Source organism: Eurosta solidaginis, chromosome 4, assembly GCF_040869045.1.
Source record: "Eurosta solidaginis isolate ZX-2024a chromosome 4, ASM4086904v1, whole genome shotgun sequence".
Classification (NCBI taxonomy): Eukaryota; Metazoa; Arthropoda; class Insecta; order Diptera; family Tephritidae; genus Eurosta; species Eurosta solidaginis.
Genome location: NC_090322.1, coordinates 169,010,308 through 169,033,654, shown reverse-complemented (window position 1 = coordinate 169,033,654; position 23,347 = coordinate 169,010,308). Strand labels below are relative to the sequence as shown.

At 36.3% G+C, this 23,347-nt stretch overlaps 1 protein-coding gene across 1 annotated transcript in view; it reads left to right on the top strand.

Annotated features, from left to right (window-relative positions):
- SPR (Sex peptide receptor) overlaps positions 1 to 23,347 on the top strand; it is a 597,654-nt gene that overhangs the window by 374,911 nt on the left and 199,396 nt on the right. Inside the window, exon 5 of the mRNA XM_067783706.1 lies at positions 16,012 to 16,144. The gene's annotated coding sequence lies outside the window, so the exon portion shown is untranslated. The remainder of the gene's footprint in view (positions 1 to 16,011; positions 16,145 to 23,347) is intronic.

Below are 23,347 nucleotides of genomic sequence, written 5' to 3'. Positions count from 1 at the left end.
CAATCGTAGTCATACCCTATTCTTAGTCTTAATCCTTCTCATATACCTGCTACTATACCTATTCCTATTCCTATACCTTTTCCTATTCCCAATCCTATTTCTATTTGTTTCTCCTATTCCTCTACCTATTCTTATTCCTATCCAAATTAGTACTCCTATTCCTATTCTGATTACTATTCTTATACATTTTCCTGTTTCTATTCCTATTACCATTACTATTCCTATCCCTATTCTTCTGCCTTGCAGATGCCGTTCGGAGTCGGCATAAAACATGTAGGTCCCGTCCGGCCAATTTGTAGGGAAAAATCAAGAGGAGCACGACGCAAATTGGAAGAGAAGCTCGGCCTTAGATCTCTTCGGAGGTTATCGCGCCTTACATATATTTATTTATTCTTCTTCCTATTCATATTCCTATTCCTATACATTTTCTTATACCTATTACTATTCCTATTCCTATCCCTATTCCTATCCCTATTCCTATCCCTATTCCTATACCTATTCCTCTTTATATTCCAATTCCTTTCCCTATTGCTAATTCCTATTCATATTCCTTTCCCTATTCCTGTTCCTGTTCCTATTCCTATTCCTATTCCCATTCCTATTCGTATTCCTTTTGCTCTTCCTTTTCTAGAAGGAGCAAATAGCATAGCTTTTAGAAGCATTTAGTATTTGCCAGTAGGACGGAGTTATTTTATAACATAGGCCATCGTTTTTGATAGGATTTTTCAGTTTGGTCGTTAAACAAACTGGTAACACTATGGACTCATTTAGTCTATGAGAGATCCTCACGGGCCGGCCAGTTCTATCTAACCTGTTGCGCAACACAAAAAAAAAGCTTTTCATATTTCCCTTGTCCCTAATTGTGAGCTGCAGGAAGAAATGCTTGAGTACGTTTTGTGTTCATGTCCTGCGCTCGCCAGGTCAAGACTCCAGCTGTTAGGGGTGGCAGAGTTGCCAGGTCTCGGGGCAGCAATTAAGCTGGGTCTAGAAAACTGGTACTGTTTGCTAAAAGGACGGAGTTATTCTATAACAAATGTCCTGCCACCTGATTGGGGTTCTTCCGTTTGGTCGTCAAACAAGTTCTGGTAACACTATAGACACATTCATTCTATGTGAGGTCTTTATTGATCGGCCAGTTCAATCTAACCTACCTAACCTCCCTTGTCCCACATTTTATGGAGGCATACTGCCCAACTAAACCTAAGCCAAATCTTATCCTTTGCCAGAAATTTTTCCATTACTATTCCTCTTCCTTTCTCCTTTCTCAGATTCTTACCTTAGTCTTTATATTTTTTTGGGTAAAAGTTATTTTTTGTAACACCCTGTATATTGGCAGTTATACCATCTTAGGTTTTCGGCAAAGTGAGTAAAAATCAAATCGCTTAATAGCATTTACTCCATCCTTGTAACTCTACAGAACAATTAAAACTTGTACAAGTTTGTGCAGGTTTTTATATGGTTTCCTCTATCTATATATTGCCAGTAGCGTGTTCCTCTTTGTTACTTTATCAAATTAACTTTATACACAAAGGACTAAATGCGCACCTCCTCCTTACAAATTTTATCATAAACGCCCACAATTTGTGTAAGTGTTTGAGCTGCCAATTCAGATTTTAATTTGAATAGATGAGAGATAAAGTCATCTGTTGTTAGACGATATAGCATCTAAGTGTGTAAGTATGTACCTATGTATGTGTGCATAATGGTACGTATCTGTGGTCTACACAGATTCGAACAATAGATAGCGGCCGTATTGTTGTGTCACCAGTCTATGGACAAGTATTGGCATTCCTATGTGTGTGTTAAATGATTTTGGAAAGAATGTTGCTATGTTAGTTGAATGCATTAAACATTGATTTTCATTAAGTATTTATATTTGTGTTTTGTATATGGGGTATTCCATCCCATTTCGACCAATTTTGAACCCGACCCCTTTAGAACTGGCTGAAAGTTTTTCTTCTTTTTCTAGCTTACGTAAGACGTTTTTCAGAAGTTTTTCAAATTTTTTCATCCAACTCAAAAAAAGTTATGAATTTTAAAAAAACACCGTTTTTGTTTTCAAAATGCTACAACTTTTTCAAAAATTTACCGTTTGGGATCTTTTTTTTTTTAAATTTGTTTTTAAATGTACTTTTCGGAAAAAATTCAAAAAAATTTTTAAAGTTTTTTTTTTTTTTGTAATTTTTCAGTTTTTCGAGATTTTTCGAAGTTCGCCCTTTTTTTCTCATAAAAAACTTCAATCAATTCTGCAATCATCCCCACTAATCCCGTAGTGGGCCTAGAATTTTTTTTAATTGAAGAAAAAACTTAAAAATTTTTTTGTATTTTTTCCGAAAAGTACATTTAAAAACATATTTAAAAAAAAAATGATCCCAAACGGTCAATTTTTGAAAAAGTTATAGGATTTTGAAAAAAAAAAACACCGTTTTCCAACTCAAAATAAGTTATGAATTAAAAAAAAAAAAACGGTGTTTTTTTTTTTTAAATGCTATAACTTTTTCAAAAATTGACCGTTTGCGATTTTTTTTTTTTTTAATTTGTTTTTAAATGTACTTTTGGGAAAAAATACAAAAAAAATTTTAAAGTTTTTTTTCAATTAAATAAGAAAAAAAAAAAATAATAATAATCGGCCCACTCCGGGATTAGTGGGGATAATTGCAGAATTGATTGAAGTTTTTTATGAGAAAAAAAAAAAAATAAAAAAATTGGCGAAATTCGAAAAATCTCGAAAAACTGAAAAATTACAAAAAAAAAACTTTAAATTTTTTTTTGTATTTTTTCCGAAAAGTACATTTAAAAACAAATTAGAAAAAAAAGATTCCAAACGGTCAATTTTTGAAAAAGTTATAGCATTTTGAAAACAAAAACGGAGTTTTTTTAAAAATTCATAACTTTTTTTCAGTTGGATGAAAAAATTTGAAAAACGTTTTTCGTAAGCTAGAAAAAGAAGAAAACTTTCAGCCAATTCTAAAGGGGTCGGGTTCAAAATTGGTTGAACTGGGATGGAATACGCCATATGTATCTAAATATAATTTATTTGAAACTTACATAGTATAACTAAAATCTTTGTTTGTTTGTTTTCATACTTTGTAATTTGAGGTAAGCATTTTTTGTTTATTTAATTACGTAATGACGTGAAGAGGGTGATGTTTATTCACAAAAGAACAATCTCTGGCATGTCTGCATTAAACAGCGACGCATATATGGATCGGCACGAAGGATTTTAGGAGGCAAAAAAGGAAGGTGTAGGATAAGGAGAGAAGTAGGAAAATAGGAAAGTGCTGGAATGAGAAAGGGAAAGGGAAAGGAAAGGGGGAAAGTTCTTGACTACCTCAATATGTTACCTGAAAAGTAAAGTCCTTTCTAGACGAACAAAAATCACACTCTACAAGTCGTTCATCATATACCTGTCCCGTTGTATGGCTCTGAATCATGTGCGGTATCGAGAGAAGATGAGATGGCTCTAATAGTGTGCGAGAAAAAGTTCGCCGGAAAATGCATGGTCTTGTCCATGATGCGGATGGCGTGTATCGAAGGAAGTGTAATGATGAGTTTATGAGACATAAAGATAGTGCAAGGAATAAAAGTCCGAGGACTTCGTTGGCTATGTCATGGTATGCTAATGAACAAAGAGGCAAACACTCCGAGTGTATTCCGGCCATTAAAAGATACTCAGTGAAAATTAAAAAAGGGGCACTATGCATTCCTCGGAGGTAAATAGCGCCAAGTATTTATTTATTATTATTTTTTATTGACGATAAAGGCGCGGAATCGTATCGATGTTGGATTGTTTTTCATCCTGTTCCTATAGAAAATACAAACTAGAGGTTTTCAAAGACCGAGAACAATTGTTCATTCAGAATTTGGCTCTTCACGAAGGGTTTCCGGTAACATGCACCCGGTCATCTTGGGAACGTTTAAATTTGACCATGTTGCACCTTCTAGGCCATTCTGCCTCTACCGCGACCCAATAAGGAATTGGGGTCGCAAGAGACTCGGCTGCTAAAAAAGCAGGATTCGTCACGGGTAGGTGAGGTTGACATTAAGGTTGGGAAATCTGCAAATTGCGTCGGCTATTTGTTGAAGGTTGCGCATCATATGATGTGGCACAAGAATTTCTTGCCTGCTTTCAAATATGTATTTATATTTATTTGTAGTACCAAACAGACCAATCGACGCACCATTCAAGTATAATAGAAATATATTAAAAAATTTTTAAATTTTCAATAAACACTCAATAACAATTAACTCTCCCCAGCTTAATTTTGTATACAAATACGTAATTTCGATTTGTAATCAATCTGAAAAATATTTTCTTGCTATTAACATTAAGTATTCAAGCATCTAAGAAGCCAATTTGTCTGGCACATGCTGAGATGTTTTAAGTGCTCAGTCACAACAACACAAATCGATTAACAAATGAGCATTACAAATTTAGATAGCTTCTAATAGCTTATCAAACACATTTTAGTATGTATGTACATCAGGGTTGTCTTACACAAATCGAATGAATCATTTTTTCGGTCTCATCCTTTCAAATGATAATACCACGTAGAGATATACGCCGCCGCCGCCGCCGATTAGGGTCGTTTTTCGCACGCCGCCGCCGAATGTCAAAAATATCGGCGCGGCGGCGGCGGCGGCGTCCGGCGCGTTACTATAGTTTCTACTCGTTTAAGCCTGTTTAGGCCATTTACTGTTCATGTTGAAAATTGGTCGGATATGGTCGAAAGTGGTATCAACGGATGCGAATCACTAAACTAATTGCGAAATTTAACTCTAACTGTTCAAAAGTTATTTAAAAAAACAGGCGTCTTCGATGTCAGCTTAACACGGATTTTGCATCACCCAATTAACCAAGTTATTAAAACAAAACACTAATAGAAAAGTTATATAATAAATTTATATGCTCACTTTCATATTTTTTCGAAAAAATAATGAGCACTGAATTCAAATAAAATTACACAAGGCGTTTCAAATTGTCCTCAAGTTGTTAAAAAAAAGCAAAAAAGGTGCCGATTTTTTAAAACATTTTATATTGCGATTGGCTGAAAGAATAAGCCAAATCAGTGATGCAAAATCCTTTAGTAGGTTCTAGGGGCATAAACACTCCTTTGAAATTATTCTTACCTCATACTTAAATTGAGGATATATGTAATTATGAGAAGGTTTTGAGAAATCATTTGGACTTACATTCAAAAATCTGTTGTTTATTTATACAATAGGGGGACTCATTTAAGCATATATTTTTGTAAGGTGTAAAATTATATCCATTTACACACGCTTTTATATGAACGCACCTAGTAATGTTCTTGATAAACTTAATTGTCGATCAGCTGTATTATTGCCAAAAAGATGTTTGATTGTTATACAAATTAAAAAATGCCAAGATTAAATGAAAAATCAAAATTAAAACATCTTTACTAAGAAATTCTTGCAAAGGACTTGCTGATGTTGAAGATTTCTGAAGAAAAGGACGGCAATTATGTTTGCAAGGTTAAGTTCCTTTGAGTTTACCGCGTTTACACCACGAAATATGCGCTTAAATTTATGCAAATGTAAATGATTTTTCATACAAAATTTGACAGTTCGTTTACGCACTAGATAAATTTATACGTTTACACACTTTATAAGGCATTTATAAGGTTAAATGAGTCCCCCCAATAGCGTCTGATATGTTAATTTTGATTTTCACACTTAATCTTTCAACACCCAAGGATCCCGGTTTGACATTTCCTAAAGTTGGCGGCCCTATCCAAAACTAGCCCCTTGGAGTGAATCACATTGTTTATAGCCTATCAACCAAGTTTAAATATAACCTACGCGTTACGGCTCCTTTTACATTTGTGAATACGTAGGCACATATATTTACCAGGTGAAGCTTTGTCCTTCTCAAGAACAATCAAAGTGGTGAAGAAAACGCTTTCCCAAGACAGCCGAACTAATATGTGCTACTACCCTAACGTAGTGGACAGTCGAACTAGTCTGAAAACTGAAGCTACGCGGTCATCCATTCTAAAATATCGTATCGATTTAACGAAGACTATTGAATGTTGTGAACACAAACTTTGGTCTACATTTTAAAAATTATATCCAGGGTCCTTGTAAAATTTTAATTATGTAGATGCCCCGAGGATTATACGTTTTTCACCCATGAGTTACGCAATTATATCCACTTAAACAGCTTATGATTTCGAGGCGGCATCCTTGGTTGAACAGTTACTCGCTATCGTTTCAAGGTGCTTCTCTGCAGTAGCTCGGCAGCATAGCGCGACAAAAGCAGCCGTTGGAAAGTTTTCGGAGCTATACCTAGAGCTTCTAGGAAAGTTACGTCGACGAAGGTATGAGTTCGAAGTCGCAGTCCAATAGCTTCTGTTCTGTCACATGTTGTGAGGGTCAGGAGGCGTGGTAGGGACTGGTATTCGGGATTGCTACTGTTCGCACATCGTGAATTATAGCTCTTAAAAACAGCCGAAAAAACTGGAGGCGTCCTGCACCACGAGAGTTGTTGTTGTTGTAGCGATAAGGTTGCGCCCCGAAGGCTTTGGGGAGTGTTATCGATACAGATCCGGTACGGTCCGGTAACACAGCACCTTTGAGGTGCTAGCCCGACCATCTCGGGAACGATTTATGTGGTCACATTAAACCTTCAGGCCATCTCTCCCTCCCCACCCCAAGTTCCACGAGGAGCTTGGGGTCGCCAGAGCCTCGTCTGTTACTAAAAAAGGATTCGCCACGGATAGGTGAGATTGACATTTGGGCTTGGAGAAGCTATATATTGCGCTGGAAACCTGAAGAATTGCGCTACACAGCCCCTTGAATCTGGTATTTTAGTCGCCTCTTACGACAGGCACACCTACCGCGGGTATATTCTGACCCCCTAACCCGCTGGGGGTCATGAGCATTAATAGACCATTAGTAGCAACCGTAAGTCGCCTTTGTGCGTGCCCGCCAAGGAGCCACAAATGGTTTAAAGAAGTTGTGGTCGCGACGATTGTTAGGAGTTAACCCCAGGTGAAACTGTGCTTTGCACGAGATATACAGACAAAAGTGTGGCTATTTTATGTATCTCTATTTCTTTTCAGCAGACGCAGCAGTACCAATTCCAAAGACCGGGGTAAGGTTCGAAGCCTCTCTGGAGTTAGTGAGCGAGGGACAATTCCTCCGCAAGGAGCTACTCCTGAAAATTTTTGAATGGTCTGCGAGATCTTGAGGCAAAATCCCCTGATCTTTCCGAAATGGCCAACACGTTGTTTTCCTTAAATACATACAAACAAAACCTCTCCTAAATACTATTTTTTTAAATAGAAAAATTAAGCTTTTTAAAGTAAGAACACCGGCATACACAGGCGCGCCGCCCACGCCACCGCCGCCGATATATAATAGAGCCTACGCCGCCGCCGCCGATGAAGTGATCGGCGTAAACCTCTAATACCACTACAATTTTTGTTTCAATTAAACACGGTTAAGGCGTGTCGCACAGGAAACAACATTCTAACTGTACTAATTGTACAACCGTTTACAATGGGAACCAAAAACTAAAAGTGATACTTTAGACAGTAGTTTCATTGATGTTAGGTATAAGATAAAAAATAAGTATAGAGCTTTGAGTCGTCACTACGTAAGCTGAAGTTAAACCCCTGTGCGACAGGACTTAAACTTCTCCACTTCTTAGCAGAATTTATAATAATATTACCTTATAAAGAGACGAGACTGAAAAAACGGTTATTTTCATTTTTAAGTACCACCCTAATATACACATAAGCACTTTGCCACTTAAATGCTTATAAGCCTAATTGCTCATAAACAGCTGCAGACGTGTACTCGGAAATAGGTAATCACGTAAGATTCCAAATTGAAAACATATTAAATTAAAATTCATTGAGATTTGCCAGGTGTTTTGCGGGCGTAGATATATTTGAATTATCGACTAAGCAAATATTGTTGCCCCTAATAAATACACATAAATAGAAAAGCAAACAAAACAAAAGCAAATCATTACATGCATAATTTCAAATGAAAATTGCGTTAATTACGCCATCACGACCAAAACCACTTAATTGGCTCATTACATAAGCAAAATACTTTGATAAATAGGAGCATAGGAAATATAAAGCCCTGCAGAGAAATAAATAACTGATTGCCACGTTAATGATAGAGCTAGAAATCGTGGTATAATTGAAGGTAAGGAAAGGTAGAGGTAGAGCTGGAATTGAATGAGAGTTATAATTGGAGTTATAGTTAAAGTCAGAGTTAGAGTTAGTGTCAAAGTTAAAGTTAAAGTTAAATTTAAAGTTAAAGTTAAAGTTAAAGTTAAAGTTAAAGTTAAAGTTAAAGCTAAAGCTAAAGTTAAAGATAAAGCTAAAGTTAAAGTTAAAGTTGAAGTTAAGAGTTAGATCCCGATGCACCAGTAAAAAGTAGCACGACGCAACTCGGATGAGCATCTCCCCGTAGGTAAATCGCGCCAACTATTTCGTATTTCTGTAGGTTATCTAACTATGCATGTATTTCGGGCTTTTCCTACAGGGCATGCACACGGTTTTGTTCTTGTATACCGTATGGAAAATACGGTCGAGTTGCAAAAAAGGGGCAATTCTGAACTTGTCTATACTGCGCTGTTTGTTTTTAATAGACAATTTATTTATGAAGCACTTATTGCGCATCATTTTTTATACTCAGCGGAGCAGAGCTCACAGAGTATATTAATATTGTATGCATAACGGTACCTGTAATGACATAAATTAATCGAGATAGATATAGATTTGTATATATCAAAATGATCTGTGCAAAAAAAGAAATTCATTTAGCCATGTCCGTCCGTCCGTTAACACGATAACTTGAGTAAATTTTGAGGTATCTTGATGAAATTTGGTATGTAGGTTCCGGAGCACTCATCTCAGATCGCTATTTAAAATGAACGATATCGGACTACAACCACGCCCACTTTTTCGATATCGAAAATTTCGAAAAACCGAAAAAGTGCTATAATATAAAGACGGATAAATCGATGAAACTTGGTAGGCAGAATAGAAAATTAGTAAAATTTTGGACAATGGGCGTGGCACCGCCCACTTTTAAAAGTTCTGCAAGCTGTAATTTGGCTGTCGTTGAAGATATCATGATGAAATTTGGCAGGAACGTTACTCGTATTACTGTATGTGTTCTTAATAAAAAGTAGAAAAATCGGATTACGAACACGCCCACTTTAAACAAAAAATTGCAAAAGTAAAATTTTAACAAAAAATTTAATATCTTTACAGAATATATGTAAGTAAATTATGTCAACATTCAACTCCAGTATTGATATGGTGCAACCAAATACAAAAATAAAAGAAAATTTCAAAATGGGCGTGGCTTCGCCCTTTTTCATGGGTTAAAGGCACGCCCAGTTTTTATATACAGTCGACCGTCTGTCCTTCCGCTCGGCCGTTAACACAATAACTTGAGCAAAAATCAATATATCTTTAATGAACTTAGTTCACGCGCTTATCTGAACTCACTTTGTATTGGTATTAAAAATGGGCGAAATCCGACTATGACCAGGCCCACTTTTTCGATATTGAAAATTTCGAAAAATGAAAAAAATGCCATAATTCTATACCAAATACGAAAAAAGGGATGAAACATGGTGATTGGACTCGTTTTTTGACGGAAAATACAACTTTGGAAAATAAAAATAAATAAATGTAAGGCGCGATAACCTCCGAAGAGATCTAAGGCCGAGCTTCTCTTCCAATTTGCGTCGTGCTCCTCTTGATTCTTCCATACAAATTGGCCGGACGGGACCTACATGTTTTATGCCGACTCCGAACGGCATCTGCAAGGCAGATGAGTTTTCACTGAGAGCTTTTCATGGCAGAAATACAATCGGAGCGCTTGCCAGACACTGCCGAGGGGCGACCCCGCTTAGAAAAATTTTCTTCTAATTGAAAAATCTTATTTCTAAGATTTTTTGATGTTGCTTTGCCCGGGAGTTGAACCCAGGGCATACGGTGTGATAGGCGGAGCACGCTACCATCACACCACGGTGGCCGCCCAACTTTGGAAAAACCTTTGTAAAATAGGTGTGACACCTACCATATTAAGTAGAACAAAATGAAAAAGTTATGCAGGGCGAAATCAAAAGCCCTTGGAATCATGGCAGCAATACTGTTCGTGGTATTACATATATAAAAAAATTAGCGGTACCCGACAGATGATGTTCTGCATCACCCTGGTCCACCTTTATGGCGATATCTCGAAAAGCAGTCCACCTATAGAACTAAGGCCTACTCCCGCTTAAAATACTCTTTAATACCTTTCATTTGATACCCATGTCATACAAACACATTCCAGGGTTACCCTAGGTTCATTTTAATACATGGTGATTTTCCCTTATTTCACAAAGGATGAAGGAATATTGTTTCAAAAATCATCAGCTTAGGTCTACAATTTTGTCTATATTTCCCAAACGTGTGTGATATGGAATTAAAAACCACTTATTAACCATCTACGAAATCCTACGAAACCAACGCAGCTAAGCTCTCAGCGTAGTATCTAATGTGCGGTTACACCCGAACTTAGCCTTCCTTACTTGTTTTGTTTTCATTGGATGCTTGTCTTCATTTTCCCAGTATGTTTTATAACAGCATTTACCTATCGAAATTTGCTAATGTAAGCAGAATGTCAAGCCTGTCAACTGTAAATAGAAAGATAATTGATATACCTTTACAAAATGAAAGAGATGCAAATTCTTTTATTATTTGAACATTTCATTATAATGAGCTATGAAGTTATTGTTGTTGTGGTAGTTGTAGCGATAAATACCCTACCCGATATCCTTTACCGGATATAGATCCAGTACGTTATGATAACAATGTACAAGCCCGACCACCTCGGAACGGATCAATATGACATTGAACCTTCTCGACCATCCTGCCGTCAACCCCTTAGTTCCATGAAGTACTTGGAGTAGCCAAAGCCTCGGCTGCTACAGGAAAAAAACAGCATTCGCAACGGGTAGGTGAGGTTGACAATTGGGTTGGAGAAGCTATAAATTGGCAACGCCTTGAATCAGTTGGGTATTTTTGTGGCCTCTTAAGAAAGGCATACCTGCCACGGCTATATTCTGATCCCCCTAACCCGCTGTGGTTATGAGCTGTCAAGTCACGGCGTTTTGCTTCCATTTTGGTTTAAGTTTTTGAATTCATTATATAAATGTGAAAACCATTTTTCTTCTTGCACATTCGCATGCACTTTCGTAAACACTCATTACTAAACTTAAATATAATAAAAAATAGAAAATTGTATTTGTTTTCGTCTTTGCGCTAAAACTTTTGCAAGTTGACATGAAAACAATTGAAAATAAATACATACGCAAGAACACCGCCTTTGTGTTGCCACATTTTGTTTGCATGCAGGTCACATAGACAAAGGAATTGGGAATCTTATGCAATTCGGAATTTTATGCAATGTATTTGTGTTTTTTGATAAATTGCTATAGGTACTGCATTATAAGAGCGTGTATGTATGTAAATTACTGCATATTGCGTCAGCGTGTTGAAAAATAAAAATCCTTGCTGTGCCACTGTATTAAAACTGTACTTGTTGACTTCAATGTAACGCTGAACAAAGAAGAAGTATTTGGTCTAAAATTTAAAAAAAATAATTTAAAAAAAATATTTTAATTTCAATTTTTTAGTCGTTATTTAATTGCCTATTATTTCTCATTCTTTTAGTTAATTTAGTGACTCATTATTACACAGACTATTTCCTGACAATTTGTTACAATCTAACTTCTCAATACATAATCTTTCCAAAGACTTTGCTCGACTCAGCGTCACGTATGCTTGTCCCTCTTCGAACTCCAAAGTATTTTGATGTCACTTCTACCGGACTGTATGTAATATTTGTTCGAAATATGAGCCAAATCGGACATCATAGGTCGCTTTCTATTCATGTATGTAATATGTGTTCCAAATATGGGCCAAATCGGACCACAAATACGATTTTTTTGAATATCTCGATTCTTGCGCCAACTGGCGGCGATTTTTTCATGTGTCGATTTCTATTCATGTATGTAATATGGGTTCCAAATTTGAACCAAATCGGACCACAAATACGATTTTTTGAAATCAAATACGATTTTTTGATCAATCTAGCTGGCCAAAAGTCAATTTTTTAAAATTTAAGTGTGGAAAGCACGCTGAGTATAAAAACGGCTGCGCATACCCGCGATTTTTTGATTGATGATCACTTTTGTAAGAGACTGATACTCCTATTGGCAAAAGGGGCAACTTTGTGAAAATATCCTCAGTGGCAACACCTAGGTGAAGTCTTAAAATGTAATACTATATCGATGTACCAAATTTGATTCAAATCGGTTAAGCCGTTTCCGAGATAGTAGTGGATATACAAAGATACTAAAATACATATATTTTTACAGAATGCCTTACTTTTCTTTCTGTAATTATGGTTAATTTAATTTAAGTCGCTATTGTAACATATATGCTGTTTTGAAAGAAAATGAATAAAAAATGAAATGAAAATGAAATGAAAATGAAATATAAAAAAGAAGGTGATGTGGCAACCCTAAGTCGCAACCCTACTTAAAAGTATCAATAGAAATGCGGAGTAAAATATCTTTCGTTTGATATCCATATTGGCATACATATCTCATGTAATGCCAAAAAATGACCCTGGGTCCCTCCGAAACCAGGGGCTCGGTACATAGTAATTCTGCGCGGAACACCATGAATTTTATTCAAATATTTCCTTTGGTAACAATGAAGTGAGACAACTACTTTTTTAACAGAAATAACTGCTGTTTTAGTTTTAGTCAGCTAGATTGATCAAATACCCCACCGTGCGTCGGTAGTGTGCGTGACAACATTCTCGTGGATTAAGTACGTGCTTGACACCTGTGTTAGTGTGACTTTTAAACTGATATTGAAGCGTTATAGTTAACTTTCTTAAAATTGTTTAAAGGCCTGCGTTGCTCTTTGAGAATACCTATCGATACATATACAATTGTTTATGTATTTGAATTATGGTTTGGACGTAAAAATTGGACAGAAAGTTTTCAACTCGCTCATATAGAGAGCTAGGAAGAACAACTACGATGACGAGGAATGTCACATTGCGATATATTATATATATTTCGTTTGGGGGTTTCAGTATAACATAGGTAGCGGGATTCAGTTACCGGTTTTCTCGAGCTTGTCGCAGTAAGTAAGTAACTCACTGATCAGCACACAATCTGTAATAATTTTTATACTCAGTTGAGCAGAGCTCACAGAGTATATTAAGTTTGATTGGATAACGGTTGGTTGTACATATATAAAGGAATCGAGATAGATATAGACTTCCATATATAAAAATAATCAGGATCGAAAAAAAATTTGATTGAGCTATGTCCGTCCGTCCGTCCGTTAACACGATAACTTGAGTAAATTTTGAGGTATCTTGATGAAATTTGGTATGTGGATTCCTGGGCACTCATCTCAGATCGCTATTTAAAATGAACGATATCGGACTATAACCACGCCCACTTTTTCGATATCGAAAATTTCGAAAAACCGAAAAAATGCGATAATTTATTGCCAAAGGCGGTTAAAGCGATGAAACTTGGCAGATGGGTTGTAGTTATGACGCAGAATAGAAAATTAGTAAGATTTTGGACAATGGGCGTGGCACCGCCCACTTTTACAAGAAGGTAATTTAAAAGTTTTGCAAGCTGTAATTTGGCAGTCGTTGAAGATATCATGATGAAATTTGGCAGGAACGCTACTACTATTACTATATATGTGCTAAATAAAAATTAGCAAAATTGGATGAAGAACACGCCCACTTTTTAAAAAAAAATTTTTTTTAATTCAAATTTTAACAAAAAATTTAATATCTTTACTGTATATAAGTAAATTAAGTCAAAATTCAACTCCTGTAATGATATGATGCAACAAAATACAAAAATAAAAGAAAATTTCAAAATGGGCGTGGCTCCGCCCATTTTCATTTAGTTTGTCTAGAATACTTTAAATGCCATAAGTCGAACAAAAATTTACCAATCCTTCTCAAATTTGGTACGGACATAGACTCTATGACGGTAACTTTTCTCTGTGAAAATGGACGAAATCGGTGGAAGCCACGCCCAGTTTTTATACACAGTCCACCGTCTGTCCTTCCGCTCGGCCGTTAACACAATAACTTGAGCAAAAACCGATATATCTTTACTAAACTTAGCCCACCTACTTATCTGAACTCACTTTATCTTGGTATAAAAAATGGCCGAAATCCGACCATAACCACGCCCACTTTATCGATATCGAAAATTACGAAAAATGAAAAAAATGCCATAATTCTATACCAAATACGAAAAAAGGGATGAAACATGGTAACTGGATTGGTTTATTGACGCAAAATATAACTTTGGAAAAAACTTTGTAAAATGGGTGTGACACCTACCATATTAAGTAGAAGAAAATGAAAAAGTTCTACAAGGCGAAATCAACAGCCCTTGGAATCTTGGCAGGAATACTGTTAGTGGTATTGCATATATAAATAAATTAGCAGTACCCGACAGATGATTTTCTGGATCACCTGGTCCACATTTTGGTCGATATCGCGAGAACACCTTCACATATACATCTAAGGGCCACTCGCTTTTAAAAGCCTCATTGATACCTTTAATTTGATATCCATATCGTACAAACACATTCTAGAGACACCCCTGGTCCACCTTTATGGCGATATCTCGAAACGGCGTCCACCTATGGAACTAAGGATCACTCCTTTTCAAAATACTCATTAACAGCTTTCATTTGATACCCATATCGTACAAACATATTCTAGAGTCACCCCTGGTCCACCTTTATGACGATTTCTCGAAAAGGCGTTCACCTATAGAACTAAAGCCCATTCCCTTTTAAAATACTCATTACCACCTTTCATTTGATACCCATATCGTACAAACACATTCTAGAGTCACCCTTGGTCCACCTTAATGGCGATATCTCGAAAAGGCGTCCACCGATAGACCTAAGGCCCACTCCCTCTTAAAATGCTCAGTAACACCTTTCATTTGATACCCATATCGTACAAACAAATTCTAGAGTCAGCCCTGGTCCACCTTTATGGCGATATCCCTAAATGGCGTCCATCCATAGAACTATGGCCTACTCTCTCTTAAAATACTCTTTAATACCTTCCATTTGATACACATGTCATACAACCACATTCCAGGGTTACCCTAGGTTCATTTTCCTACATGGTGATTTTCCTTATTTTGTCTCCATAGCTCTCAACTGAGTATGTAATGTTCGGTTACACCCGAACTTAGCCTTCCTTACTTGTTACTAATGAATTTTGTTACTGTGCATTTGTAACGGCCAAAACTTGTAAGTGGACACACGGGTAGTCCCGTTATGCGTTTGCGTGGTATTTTTTGGTTATGCGTTCTACGTTTAAGTTAGCATGATACGTAAAATGAGTTAACAAAATTTATTAAAAATATGGGTTTTTATTAAATCATTAAACCGGTGACTCGTCGGTCAAATGTGTTGTAAAACAGTTGTAAATGAGTTATAAAATTTATTAAAAATGTGTTTGGGGGGGGGGGGGATATGAAAAAGTCACCCCGATGACGTGTCGGGCGAACTAGGGCTAAGTTAAGAAAACGTTAAATATACGCACTGGTATACGTCTTTTCAGCAGATATGGAAATTTTCCCTTGTAATTGGTTGGTTTTAAATAGAACAACGTGCCTATTTATATGTAAGTATGATGCCTTAAGAAAACAATTTTACAAATTCACCGCGATTTACATGAAGGAAAGGCGATCTACACTTCAGCTAAATTCTGTTATTCAGTCCAATTAATCTGAAGTCTTGAAACTTGAAATTTTATATTAGAGAACATTTTTGTGACTTGATATGATTTCGGTATTCAGTAAACTTATTCCCACCAACTATTTATTTTTTTTGTCTGTTTTCAGTTTGCGTGAATTTGAATGCAAATTTTTGATTGTATTTGCAGGTGCATTTCATTTTAAAATTTAAGCGGTTTTTGTAGAACAGCACAGATATCTTCACGCAGAGCAGAAAAAACGTTTATGTCTAAAATAAAACACCCGAGGACAAACCTGTTTGGTGTATGCAAATGGCCAAGGGTAAGCGATTAATTGAATAAACACACCGAATTTATAAGTATGTTTGTAGTAAATGTACGTTAACACTAGAATAGTACATTGGGCTACATAATGGTAACTGAATACGTATTCACATATATGTAATTACACCAAGGTGCCCGCTATAAAAACGCTCCCAACATTTTTTATATCTTCAATTTCGATCGAACTGAAAATGTTGTACTATTGAACGTCAGCTTATATCCCGAAAACCAAATCTTAATGCAAATTTGCACTGAATGTAATTAGCTGATATCTCTATTAGATTTATGAGGCATATTCACTCCTAACAACTGTTTCTGCATACTGGTTTCGGGTGGAACCTACATCGAATATTTCCATAAAAACTTCAAACAAGTCAAAACTGATGTGCTGGGTATAAGCGGAGTTTCAACATTGTGTAACAAATATGAAATTGAGTGCTGAGTGGAACATCGCCCTATCCCGGCTGCCATTTCGAAACGCCCTATCTGAGGAAACGTTTGAATAGCGCCCTATTTCGCAATATGTTTCAAAAACGTCCTATTTCAGAACTCGCTTTAAGAATGTCATATCTCAGATTTTGTTTCCAAAATGACCTGTCTGAGCTCAGACTCATTAAACTTTCACACAAGCTGAGGGGTTTATGCATTCTGAGATATGGCATTCTTCAACCAAATTCTGAGATAGGGTCTTCTTGAAACAAAAACTTAAAAAAGGGCGTTATTCAAACATGTTATGAGATATGATAAAGCGTTTTCGCAACGGCAGCCGAGAAGGGTTTTTTTTGTCACGGGTGGAATGAATCTTTTACTGTTCCACGCATCTTATTTACTTACTTAATTGGCGCTTAACTGTCTAAAGAAGGCACACCAGTAGCTTTTTCGTTGTATTAACTGGCGCCAATTAGATACACCAAGGGAATTTAAATCGTTTTCCACCAGGTCCTTTGCCGTGAACGGAATTTGTTTTCAATTCCCTACAGAGTCCAAAGTAGCAGTTTTTGGCAAGAGTGATTCTTCGCTGTATTTCAAAGCTGGTGTTGTTGTTGTTTCATACATTTAAATATATGAATATAAGGCTCATTTAATTTAGTATTTAAATCAAAAGAAAATAAGTTATGGTAGTAATTTTTCTTATTCACTTCAAGGAAATTTAAATAGTTAAATCGGCACTACGCTTTATGAGAAAATAAAAAGATGATAAAAAATTTTTAATGACAACCTTTATATAAATGGGAATAGAAGGCAATTTTTCGTTTAATACAGACACAAGCTTGTTGAATTTTGACTAAAGAACTTTAACAATAGTTCTTGTAAAAGAATTTTGGGATTTAAAACTATAAAGGTGGAGTGCAATCTTTCAATTTAAGGCAAACCATATACTTGGGGTTAACTAATTAATTATTTAAAATTTAAGCACGCGCTCTACCTTTGTAATTTTAAATCCCAAAATTCTTTTACAAGAGCTATTGTTAAAGCTCTTTAGTCAAAATTCAACAAGATTATGCCTGTATTAAAGAAAAAATTGCCTTCTATTTTTTGGTCCATTTATATAAAGGTAGTCCTTAATATTTTTTTATCATCTTTTTATTTTCACTTTTTAGTGCTGCATACAAAAAGACTTTTGGAATTTTGGGACTCACGGCCCAAGTTTCAAGTCTCTAGCTCACCGGGAAGTTACTTAAAAATCGATTGCAAGATTCCCCTCGTTTTTCAAGGATTTGCAGTTATCTTGACTAGCGCGCCACCTAGCGGAAATTTGTTTTCTATAAGTTGTATTGTCACTAGTCCTCGAATTGTGTGCCAAGTTTCAAGTCTCTAAGTTACCGCGAAGTTAGTTAAAAATGGATTGAAAATTCCCAAATTAAAATTAATTTTCTTAATATCGCGATCCATGCGCCACCTAGCGAATTTTTTTTGGATCAAATATCGCATTGTCACCGGGTTCTGACTCAGGGTCCAAGCTTCAGGTCTCTAGCTCACCGGGAAGTGACTTAAAAATCGATCGCAACATTCCATGCGTTTTTTCAGGGATTTTCAGAGATTTTCGTTTATGTCGATTCGTCTGCCAAATGGCGGTATTTTGTTTTCCACGAATTGTAGTGCCATCGACTCGCAAACTATGTGCCAAGTTTCAAGTCTCTAGGTAACCGCGAAGTTAGTTAAATATGGATTGAAAGATTCCCAAATTAAAATTTATTTTCTCACCATTTCGATCCGCGTGCGCCGCCTAGCGAATTTTTTTTTGATCAAATGTTGCATTTTCACCGGGTTCTGACCCACGGCCCAAGTTCCAAGTCTCTAGCTCACCGGCAAGTAACTCAAAAATCGATCGCAAGATTCCCCTCGTTTTTCAGGGATTTATAGTTATCTCAATTAGCACGCCACCTAGCGGAACTTTGTTTTCTATAAATTGTATTGTCACCAAGCCTCGAACTGTGTGCCAAGTTTCAAGTCTCTAGGTTACCGCGAAGTTAGTTAAAAATGGATTGAAAATTCCCAAATTAAAATTAATTTTCTTAATATCGCGATCCATGCGCCACCTAGCGAATTTTTTTTGGATCAAATATCGCATTGTCACCGGGTTCTGACTCAGGGTCCAAGCTTCAGGTCTCTAGCTCACCGGGAAGTGACTTAAAAATCGATCGCAACATTCCATGCGTTTTTTCAGGGATTTTCAGAGATTTTCGTTTATGTCGATTCGTCTGCCAAATGGCGGTATTTTGTTTTCCACGAATTGTAGTGCCATCGACTCGCAAACTATGTGCTAAGTTACAAGTTTATAGGTAACCGGGAAGTTAGTTAAAAATGGATTGAAAGATTCCCAAATCAAAACTAATTTTCTTAATATCTCGATCCATGTGCCACCTACCGAATTTTTTTTGATAAATTTTTGCATTGTCACCGGGTTCATACTCACGGCTCAAGTTTCATATCTCCAGCTCACCGGGAAGTTACTAAAAAATCGATTGCAAAGATTGCCCTCGTTTTTCAAGGATTTGTTGTTATCTCACTTAGCGCGCCACCTAGCGCAATTTTGTTTTCTGTAGATTATATTATCACCAAGCCTCGAACTGTGTACCAAGTTTCAAGTCTCTAGGTCACCGGGAAGTTAGCTAAAAATGGATTGAAAGATTCCCAACTCAAAACTAATTTTCTTAATACTTCGATGCATGCGCCACCTAGCGAACTTTTTTTGATCAAATATTGCATTGTCACCGCATTGTCATAAACTCACGGCCCAAGTTTCAGGTCTCTCGCTCACCGGGAAGTTACTTAAAAATCGATCGTAAGATTCCCTGCGTTGTTTCAGGGATTTTCAAGGATTTTCGTTTATCTCGATTCGTCTGCCATTTTGTTTTCCACGAATTGTAGGGCCATCGACTCGCAAACTATGTGCTAAGTTTCAAGTCTATGGATCATCGAGAAGTTAGTTAAAAGTCGATCGCACTCTTTCCATTTTAAAATAAATTTTCAGTATATCTTGATCCGTGCGCCTCATATCTGATTTTTATCACTTGCATTGCAATGTCTCTCAGGTCTGAACTATGTTCTAAGTATCAAGTATCTAGCTCAACAGGAAGTTACCGAAAAATACTTTTCCGTGGGTAAAAAATTCGTATGGAAATGAGGGGACAAACATGAAAGCTACTTAATATAAAGGTATAAAAGGGTATCGAAAATGCAGTTTTAAATAAAATTTAATATTTTTAAGTTGACTGGAAGTTTTTCACAATATTTCTATTCACACTGTCTATAGTTTTATAAGATAAGTTATCTCAGCACCCTAGTTCACTATCTCATAGAACTTCCCATTTGTGATCAAAATATTACTGTTCGACTATGGGTGACAAGCTTCGCTATTTTTACAGAGTACTACACGTTCTTTTTTATACTCAGCGTGCTCTGCACATAGAATATATTAACTTTGATTGTATAACGGTTGGTTGTACAGTTATAAAGGAATCGAGATAGATATAGACTTCCTTCCATATATCAAAATCATCAATATGGAAAAAAAATTTGATTGAGCCATGTCCGTCCGTCCGTCCGTTAACACGATAACTTGAGTAAATATTAAGATATCTTCACCAAATTTGGTACACGAGCTTATCTGGATCCAGAATATATTGGTGTTGAAAATGAGCGAAATCGGATGATAACAACGCCCACTTTTTATATATATAACAATTTGGAAAACACAAAAAAACCTGATTATTTAGTAAATAATACACCTCGAATGTAGAAATTTGACGTGTGGACTGATATTGAGACTTTGGATAAAAATTTGAGAAATGTTTTTAAAATGGGCGTGGCAGCGCCCAGTTGTGATAAAATTAATTTTACAAATATTATTAATCATAAATCAAAAATCATTAAACCTATCGTAACAAAATTCTGCAGAGAGGTTGCCTTTACTACAAGGAATGCTTTGAAGAAAAATTAACGAAATCGGATAAGGACCACGCCCATTTTTATATAAAAGATTTTTAAAAGGGTCGTGGACGAATAAAATAAACTATATCTTTGCAAAGAAAGAGCTTTATATCAATGGTATTTCATTTTCCACGTGGATTTATAACAATAAATAGGGAAAACTTCATATTTTAAAAAATGGGTGTGGCACCGCCCCTTTTATGACTAATCAATTTTCTATGTTAAGGGAGCCATAACTCGAAGAAAAATTAACGGAGCGTAATAAGATTGGGTACATAAATTTTCCCCATAGCAGGAAATATTTCTAGAAAAAATAGACGAGATCGGTTAAAGACCACGCCCACTTTTATATAAAAGATTTTTAGAAGGGTCGTTCACAAAAATAATAAGCTATATATTAGCGAAAAAATGGCTTTGCATCAATAGAATTTTACCTTCTAAATTGAATTACAACATAAAATTGGAAAACAGTAAAATTTTTGAAAATGGGTGTGGCACCGCCCCTTTTATGACTATGCAATTTTTTATGTTTCGGGGTTCATAACTCGAAGAAAAATTAACATATCGTAATGAAATTGTGTACACATATTTTCCTTATAGCAGAAAATATTTCTAGTAAAAATAGACGGGATCGGTTAAAGACCACAGCAACTTCGATAAAAAACAAGTTTAAAAGGGTCGTAGACTAGAATAATAAGCTATAACTTATCAAAAAATAGTTTTGAATCAATGATATTTCACTTATCACGTTTTATTTTAAGAGGAAATGGGGAGACATTTTTTTTAACGGTCGGTGCCACGTGTTATGTAGAAAAGGAATTTATCTGAAATGAAATGTACAATTCAAGCTCACGCTGAGTATATAATGTTCGGTTACACCCGAACTTCGACACTTTTACTTGTTTTTCTAATTTTGATATTTCTGGTTTGAGATTTTCCTCTTTGTTATTGATACGCTGTAATATGTACTTTTTTAATCTCTTATGCAGTTTAAAAAATGCTATTTATCAGTGCTTACCCTGCCAAAAGCTAAAATAGCAAACATTCTCGTTCATTGACTAGAATTTTATGGCGCTATTCATACTAGTTAGTATTTGAATAATTCTTTGACAAGAATTTTGTCTGTCGCATACGATCAAATGCGTGAGCGTTTTCTGGCGGCAATTAGCAACGTATACTTCAGTTATAAGGGCTAGATGTTGTGCAAATCAACAGGCACATAAACACAAACGCGATCCCAGAATACCTCACCATTGCTTCCCCAGATTAGTGAAGCCATTTAAGAGCTATGCCGATGCTAAAACACCTAGGGCATAAAGGCATAAGATACCTGACGCATGTTTTCTACTTGTCGTTTTTGCCTTAGCCATTGCAGAATAGCGCAGAATGGAACGGTTAGTCCCACTACCAAAACCTAGATATCCAGCTTAGCATGCTGAGTCGTTATCATTCCTTGAGCCAATAGCGAAAACGTTGGAAACCGTTATGCTTCCTTCATTCAAACGCAAGTCTACGGTTAGGCAGCCATCAGCCTGGCTTCTATAAAAGACATATCAATACCATCCCACTAAACGCCATTAACTCCCAGATAAATTACTTACACTTTACCTTTCAAAATCTTTTGACACAGTCAACCACCGCATAATACCCCTAGACATAGAAGGTTGACCCATTCACCCTTGTCTAAAAAGATGGACCGCAAATTATCTGAGCGGTCGCCATGCGTCAGTTCGATTTAGGAACGAAACCGCAAAACCGAAGAGAATTAAAAAGGGGGTTTCGTACGGTGGTGTTCTATTCCTGTTTCTATTTAATTTATATATATCAAAACTCCGTTCACCATCAGAACGAGCTACCAACATTTCCTATGCCGAAGACTGCACGATAATGGCAACCGGACATAAGCCCCCAATATATGAATTAGTTTCCAAATTAAACAGTAATCTATCAGTATTTCTGTTTTTTTCAACTCCCGCTATCTGAAACTGTCGCTGACCAAGGCCACGGCGAATATTTAAGACCTGGAAGGAGCACGATGACTCAATCGACTGTCAGTCATCCAAAGATATAAGGCATTATACCTCCGATATTACAAATTAATTTTCCTCTTTCCTCGGCCAATGACTCCTTCCACTGTGATATCAATATTTTTATTGATACTTAGTAGGGCAAGTCCATTCAGTCTATCTTCTCCCGTTGAATTCCTTATCCAATTTTTCAAACGCCTCAATGTTAAAAAACTTCGTTCACTGCTGGCAATGGTTACAGATAACGTGGCTCCAATCTTCAAAAACTTGAAAACGTGTGGCAAAAATTCTTCATTACAAAGATTTAATGCGTCGATGAATGTCTTTGGGCGATCTTCTGCTCCAGCCCAACCTTTTATCCATAGTAGGACTTCATTTTTCAACATAGATACCGCTGTTGCAGTAAGTGCTGACCACTGATCCATTATTATTTCGACAGTTTCAGAAACGTTTTCACCTACTTTTCTGACCAATTTATCGGGAATGACATTTTCAATAATAGACAATGTGCTTTTATGCTTGATGAATCTATTAGACACTGATGATATGCAGCGATCGATGAAAGGGATGCCTATTAATTAGCGAAAATTTTCTTCTGCTGAGCTGTTTTCGTAGTTTTCTCGATTTTTTTAACGACTCACAATCCTAGGAACTTCAATATTTCGTTAATAACAACCATTGCTACAATGAATCCTCCAGTCCTCAAAGTGCGTAGATAAGTGAAAGCATTTCTAGAACTT